The following is an 8,145-nucleotide window of genomic DNA, read 5'->3' as shown; positions in this document are numbered from 1 at the left end:
AAATTGTTTGTTCCTGGGACTGACGCTTAGCTTCTTCATTGGAATGTGATGTAGACAAGGGGCGCATACTGTGATTTTACTGTAAAACAAATTGCCAGAGCGGTACATTGAAAGGGATTGTATATTACACAGTATACAATGCAAATTAGCTAAAAATGAAGAAAAAACTCCAGAATGAACAAATATAAAAAACTATTACAAAGTGAGAATATTATGTACCAAGGATGTACATTGTGAGTAACTGTGTGCATTGCTACTACAGCTACGTGTTCTGGTCACAATTCAGGGCTGGGATAATCTTGTATTGGCAATTTTCATAATCTAGATAGCATTTGGAGTCAGCTTCTATATTAGTTCTTTAAAATCTGTAGATTTGTGTGGTGATGTGTCAGAGAATAAGAGTTTCCATACCTCCAGCATCAGGGACGTTCTCCATAACATTCATTAGAATTTGTAAAGTACATTCCCCTGTGATGAGACACATTGCAGTCTCCCTTGTCGCTGTATGTCCTTTGTGTGTGTATAGACGGCATGGCATGTCCCCAACAATGCCTCGTGTCATTCTCCCCCTCAGCTGTTTGTTTGTATTCTCTGCTAGTTTATTGGTAAACGGTAAAAATGAAATCAATAGGGCAACCTCTCGCCGCCCCCTCTTCCTCTCTGCATATGTGCTGTTTCTCATGTAAAACAGAGGGTAAGGAGTGATGTCTGGAAATGCCCCGCTCTTATAGAGCCCATAGGGCGACAGCTGCACGCGTCTGTCAGGGGACTTCTCCCTTTCACTGGAAGCCCCACCTGACATGTGCTGCTCAGGGATGAATGAGACATAGAAGATGAGCATTTAAAGCTGCACCCCTTCCTCAATTCCAATGGGTCCTGTGAAGTATCTGCTTATTCCCTCAGCAAGCAGGAAACTTCTTCTAATTTCTTATCCCCATCATAGATGTTATGCAAGCAAGCAGGTTGCCTACAGGCCTTTTGTTAATAGTCCATGTGAAAGAATGAGAGGGGAGGGTCATATAAAATCAGCACTGTACTGTACAAATTTAAGTTAAGAGCAGCATTTTTTTTCTTTGTTGTTTTACTTCCTGCTATTTTATAATTTATGGATATATAGAATTTTCCCATATAGGAATACCATGCAGGAAAGCAGAAGAGTACTATGCAACCAAACATACACCTGGAGCTAGGAGTACTCACCAGACAGCACGGAGTACTGAGTACTTCCAGCCTCATAGGAAATGATCTTTTTGTCATCAGCGAACTGGAAAGCGCCGCACTCAGGACCAGTGCACCGTACAGCAGTCTGCTTTTGATCCCACTTTTTGAATGGGGAATTGATTTATTGTCAGGATTTCCTGGCCAGGAATTAGCTACAAGTTTTGGCCGAAGTATAAGGCGGTCGGTGGCTTCCTGCAGTCATTGGAGCGTGTCATTAAACACGGCAATTACCTGCAACCCTCACTGGCAAACTACACTGTTACACGATTCTTGGAGAACTAAGGCTGTTGTGTAGGGACAAAATATTTGTCGACCCTTCTGGCTGGATAAAGTCCTGATTCTACGAAATAGAAACGTCTGCACCTGATATGTAGCCATACAAAAACTGTCTACCTCTTGGGAAGTATATATGCACGCTGGAGAAAAAGTATTTTCTTCATTATGACACTGTCATCTCTGAACACTGACTTCTGGTAACAAGAGCCAACACCCTCACCCCCAACCACTGTCATATTTTGGCTGTATGAAGAGATAAATAGGAGGTTGGACATGTGTTTACACTTAGAAGAAAACAATTCACATCACCATAGCCCGGGATGACACCATGCTCCAGAGACCTCTTAAACCTGAGCACTGTCCAGCCTGCTAAGTCTACCTGTTTTCACACAGACAAAGATCATGTTACTACAATAGAATATAAATATATCATTGTTTTCATATCATCATATCCTTGAAATAAACAAATGTGTTCACTAATATACAGGTGTCTTCATATGGACAAAGTCGGCGAGTAAATTCTTGAATTTGTCCTGCAGTAAGCGCATTTTGACACTAGGAAATGTCACCCTCTCCTGTACTTGACCCGGTGGACCCCTGTCTCCGCTAATGTAGGCAACTAGAGTTGAAAAGTTCAAGTGTAAAGTTTGTTTCCAGCGTTGAAGTTAGGAGGATTTTTCATCAATATAAATGGAGTTAACCTCGGCGATCCCGAGATGCCCACTTGTACCTGTGTGATCTCCAGGCATGCAAGACTGCATGTGACACGCGTAATAAAGTGAGAAATATTAGTAGCCAGGAGCAAGGCTTTGATCAGCTGCCTGAGACCACATCACCTACAGCTCCGGCTACACTTCACACAGCAAGGAGAACAGAATCTGCCCTCTACCAGTCTACTGCCAGGCTGCTACACCCAAACCTACACGCAATACACACACACACACACACACTCACACACACACTCACACACATACACACACACACATATATAATTTGACTGGTAGATATCCTTTGTGAAGTCATTAGATATGAACAGTATTTAAAGATAAAGCACAGTTCCACAATTGCAAGAGTAGAGAGCAATTGGCTGCAGAAAAGTCCCCTGTGATTAAGCTTTGACCAGTGTTCACCCTTGTGTGTCCACATCATAGACACAGATAGCAAGTGCTCAGTGCTCTCTTCACAGATAGGAGGCGAATAAAAGTAATCCTTATACTCGCTTTCTTCTCTCATTCTAGTGCATTTTTGTGCGCATTGGTGAGAATAACGATCTCTAATGGACACCAGCAAGAACATTGATGCCTTCCTATCCCAAGGCTTGTATTTCTAAAGGTCAGGCATAGACGTGCCATATTCTGCCATGAAGTTTTAAATATGATCTAGGCGCAAAGGATGAATGAAGAAGACGCACAGACTGTGCTCCACTCATCTTCCTGCTAATGCAAGCTGGCAATTCAATTATTTGCAGAGGAATATTTTAAGTAAGGTCTTCCATCCATGCCACACACTGTATTAACCCAGCAGCCCTCACAAGCCAGCTCCAGCACCCACACACCTATCCAATTACTGCATTGTCCAAACCTATGAAACACAAAGCACATCCACCTATTTGTCAGAACTAATATTATGTGCAAGTGCCAATGTCCGGAAGCAGTTTTTCTATGATGTGTTTGATTTCTTTTCCTGCTTCTGCAGCACTTACTTTATTTTTAGAAATGTCCAACTAGTGATACGTACATTTCTTTTTCTATATATTCAACTGCATATCAGTTTTTAAATTACTGATATAAGTGAAAAGTCTACAAGACGCATTTTTTCTTATGGTCCCTGCATCACAGACTTTCAAAAGTGAAACAATAGGGGTCGTCACCAGATTCTTTTAATTCTTACAACTGATTCTTAAACTGGTAAAAAATTATATTGGAATTACATCCTTTTCCCCAGACCTCAAACACAACAGCCATCTGCTATGACAAATATTATTGACCCGAGAGCTAACAAATATTTTTATGACTTTGAAGAAATCCAATGTTTTCTATGGATCTGCTCCTGCAGCCTTGTCATTGAAACAGCTGTTTATTTCACTTGGAAAATCCAATAATTGCACTGAAGACCTGAATCATTATCTATTTCCACCAATTAGTTAAGCTCAGCATTGCTTAGCTGTTTTCATAAGTTTATTTTAAGAAGCCACGGCAAACAGCAGAAATGCAGCAGCCTTTGTCTTTATCTTTTACGTCATGATAAGAGTACCTTGACTACACTACACTACAGTATGTGTTCCTATAGTACAATGGATGTAATCAGTTGCATCTTCACTACATCTTTAGCGATTTATGGCTGACTGCTTTCAGAATTCTTGGCAATGACTATAAAAAAAAACTGAATAAAAAAATGAAAACTGTTTTAAGATTCTAAACTGAATAATGTTGTACTTCGAAGTTTTTTTTCTAGATGACCCGATGTAAATAGTTTTAGAATTTTTTAATTTTTTTTACATTATACAATTATTATATATTTAACACATTTATAAGGAATAGATTATATTTATTTTAATGGGATGCAAACTAATTTAGAAAATGATAAGTTTGTTTACAGTTAGTCAGTATCTATATTTTTGTTTTATAGGATCCAAAATATCAGCATGCTTCCTGGTCGAGTCCTGTAAATACAATTGGATTAAAACTGATAGCATACTTTTCTCAATGGGATGTGATTTAATGCATCAGTTGTCCAACTGTTTGGAATGTTGCAGAAATAATTTAGCAAAAATAATATAGCTAGGATAAGGCCTCCTGCACAGGATGGTTGTGAAGTAAAAAGTTAAATATGGAGCTACATAGCTACAGTATGGGACTAAATGGGATATAAAACACATGGTTTTATCTACATTTGGCTTAGTATTTGTTTCTGAATTGTGTTTGTGTTTAAGCATTGTGCTATTTCATTTGTATTTCATGTCTATTGTTATCAAAATTTTCTTCCAAATTGTAGATACAAAAAATTATCCTTAATACAGGTGTCATATGAAAGTAACTTAAGCATCACTAATATGACTCCTGTTTTTATTGACTGAGAAGTAATGATTTGTGATGAAGCATGTTGTGTATTAAGCTATGCAGGCTATATGGCTGTGGAAACATATGGAAGTGTTTATTGCTCCATTGACTAACATTGGCCCTATATTATCAAACAAGATAAAACAAACTGCTTGTAAATAGCAACTATGGTCATGTGCATAAGGCCTAAGGGTAAGGTCACATATAACAGAAATGCTGCAGTTAAAGTATTAATAAAGCAAATGAGATAAAAAAAATTTAGCCACACACTAAGGAAAAAAACAAAAAAAAAACACACACACACACACACACACACACACAGAAATCTGTGGGAAAATTGACCCACAGAGCAGATTTAAAATTTTGGCGTAGGATTTACTACTGTTCTTTCCCATTATAGCAGATAACATAGAACATGAATGGGAAAGTCAAAATTCCTCAATAAATTTACAGGGCTGCAGGTTTTAAATAAAAGTTTTTTTTTTAATTGTTTGAAGTGGAAAACCCACACCAAATGCACAAAATGTTTAACTTTAGTCATCAGTTGTTCTTGGCTCAGATAATAACTTGCCAGGCATAACTTTTATATGAGTCAGTTCAAGGAACTAGGGAAAACATACCTACTCCTTGTCGACATAGACTTTTTAAAATGTATGGAGCACTTCTTACCATTGCTATACATGGTCTTGTTTTTTTGCAGGAGAAATCATATTCTTAGCATAACTATTTGGAAATACAGATTAATTATTGATTAAAATAAGGAAAGAATTAAAAACATTTACAAATAAAAAAAGTGTTATTTTTTTTTGCATGTTTTCATGTTGTGCACTGGTTTAAATAATTTGTTACGTTTTATGATTGGGCTGATATGAATTTGGCAATACCACCCGTGCATGAACATAGCTCCAGTAAGGGAATTAAACTTTGCTGTAATACTAGTGAATTAACAAACCATGTTTATTTAGATTTCTGGAGTTCGTCCTTTTTGTCTGTCTATCTATCTATCTTACCATTTTTGCAAGGGTAATAAGCTTTTTTTTTTACTTTAGATGTTTTTTTTTTTTAATATACTTTGTTAAACTGTTTAATATTAACTGTGATATTTAAGGGTATAAGATTGAAATGCTGTTCTGCAGGATGTTTCCTGTGACCATTCCCATGATCTATATATACCCAGTACTGTATCTTTAACAAGGGGGCATCCTCTACGTCTTGAGGAAAGAAAGTTTCTACACCAGCACAGATGGGGATTCTTTACTGTAAGAGCAGTGAGACTGTGGCATACTCTGCCTGAGGAGGTGGTCATGGGGAACTCTTTAAAATAGTTCAAAAGGGGTCTGGATGCATTTTTGGAGAGTAATAACATTGCTGGTTATGTATACTAGATTTATAGGGACAGAACGTTGATCCAGGGGTTTATTCTATTTGGAGTCAGGAAGGAATTTTTGCCCCTAGTATGAGTTTTTTTTTTTGCCTTTTTCTGGATCAACTCAGTAGGGACTCATTAGGGATATAGGTTGAACTTGATGGACTCTTTTTTCAACCTCATGAACTATGTTACTATGTTACTGCTGTAAAGAAAGAGCATGGTCACAGCTCTGCAGCACCAAAGTCACTGAAATAGCTTAACATGTGGAGGTGTAGAGTTAGGCCCTCTTTACATATGTCCGTCGTCAATATTCTTTTCCCTCCGGTGCTGCAAAAAAAAATGTTGCAGAGGAAAAAATGAAGCCAGAACTGATCCCATTCATTTGAATGGGACCATATAACAATTATCCTGTATCGCAGTTTAGATGCCAGATGATTGGACTCACTGGACCAGCACAGACAGGGAAACGTATCTTGCTGCGTTCCCCTGTCCGGCGATCACAAACAATCGATGCTGGATGATGCACAACTGATGCCAACTGACGCAATTCTGGCATCAGTTAGTGCATCAGTTGTGGCAATTTTAATCCAGTTTCCCCGAAGCTGGACGCCGGATATATGTAAACCTAGTCTTAGGCCATGTTCACACATTCTGCACACTTACTTGATTCGGTAGCACCAGGACCACTCGGAAATGCTCCGTCTCCATAGACAACAATACATTTCTGAGTGAAATCCACAGAAACATTGAGCAGGTTTAGGGTCTATTCAATCTATGGGATTCCACACACTCATGCATGCGGAAATTCAGAAGTGTGGATCCTAGGTGCTAGAGGAATAAAATTAACCATACCTTTAATTTTGCTGTCTGTAAAGTTATAAAAGTGCCTTTCTTGTTAGTAGCTGAAGAGTCCAACTGCAGCATGTGTTCCCCCCCCCACAATGCCCTGTCCTACATGACTGAAGTACAGGGCTTGGCTTCCAGCCCTGTATGTCAATCAGTGAATTTAGGGTGGAACAGAAAGGGAGGAGACAAGCTTTTGCAGCTCAGCACCACCAGTTTGAGTCTTCAGTTGGTAAAAAAACAAAAATAAAACATTTTTATAACAGCAATCAGCAAAACTAAAAGGTATGGTTCATTTTATCCCCTAGCACCTCTCTGCTGTGATCTGCAGCTCCATATCTTTTAATGAGTGAACATATTTCCTTTTTAGAGCCTTTGGGGGAGACCAGTGCAGAGGAAAAGTTGACCAGTTGCCCATATCAACCAATCAGATTGCTTCTTTAATTTTTGAACAGGCCTCTGAAAAATAAAAGAAGCAATCTGATTGGTTGCTCTGGGCAACTGGTCAATTTTTCCTCTGCAAGGTCTTGATGACCCCCCTTTGTGTTTAAAGGGATATTCTCATGTCTAGTGAAAGGTTGCCCAGTTCTACAACCATCAACAATAAAACTTTTTTTGTCAGTACAGCCGTTCAGCTAATATCAATGTTCACTACTTCCTGGTTAATCAGCTGCTCAATACTGCAATTTCTAGATTTCATTGCCTTCCCCTTTTCTGATACTGGAAAACATGTTTAAAGAATACTTCATTCTACATTCATATTATGTATGCAAAAATAGAACTTCTCTCTTAACCCCTTCATGACTGAGCCTATTTTGGCATTAAGAATACTCAAAGAAAAATAGAAAGTTTCATGGGCAGAAAGATATTATATTGGCCATAATTTTTTACTCACTTTACAAAGTTGTGCTAGTGGGGAACTGTGTTTGTAGTTGCCAACAATGAAAAGCTCGGTAGGACTGCCGCCACCCCTGCTAATGTTCTCCAAGAAGCTGGTATAATCAACTGGAGTGAACTAGGGAAACCTGGATGTCACCCTGAAAAACAACAGAGAACTGTGTTTCATGTGCAGAAAAACATTATAATTCCCAAAAATAAAATTCACCCACAATACTTGTGATCGCCAAAGAATAATATGCAATTTAGGATTGCAGCCGCCCACCAACAGATACTCTGTGTCAAACTGGTATAGTCAACTGGAGTCATGTAAAAAAAAAATAAAAAAATAATAATAATAAAAAAAACATTTAATGTGTAAATCGTAAAACTGCAACAATTTGTTGTAAAACTGGCTACATGGCACCCTAGTTTTTTGTAGAAGAAGCATGTTATAGCTAGAAAAAGCTAAGTGAGAGGAGAAATGGGGTGAAGCCAGAG

The 8,145-nt window shown here is 38.3% G+C and overlaps 1 long non-coding RNA gene across 3 annotated transcripts in view; it reads left to right on the top strand.

The window, feature by feature from the left end:
- LOC130356276 (uncharacterized) overlaps positions 1 to 8,145 on the top strand; it is a 58,917-nt gene that overhangs the window by 6,855 nt on the left and 43,917 nt on the right. The gene's annotated exons all lie outside the window — the stretch shown is intronic.

This window comes from Hyla sarda, chromosome 2 (genome assembly GCF_029499605.1).
Source record: "Hyla sarda isolate aHylSar1 chromosome 2, aHylSar1.hap1, whole genome shotgun sequence".
NCBI classification, from domain to species: Eukaryota; Metazoa; Chordata; class Amphibia; order Anura; family Hylidae; genus Hyla; species Hyla sarda.
The sequence above is the reverse complement of the archived record's forward strand: the minus strand, read 5'-3'. Positions and strand labels throughout refer to the sequence as shown.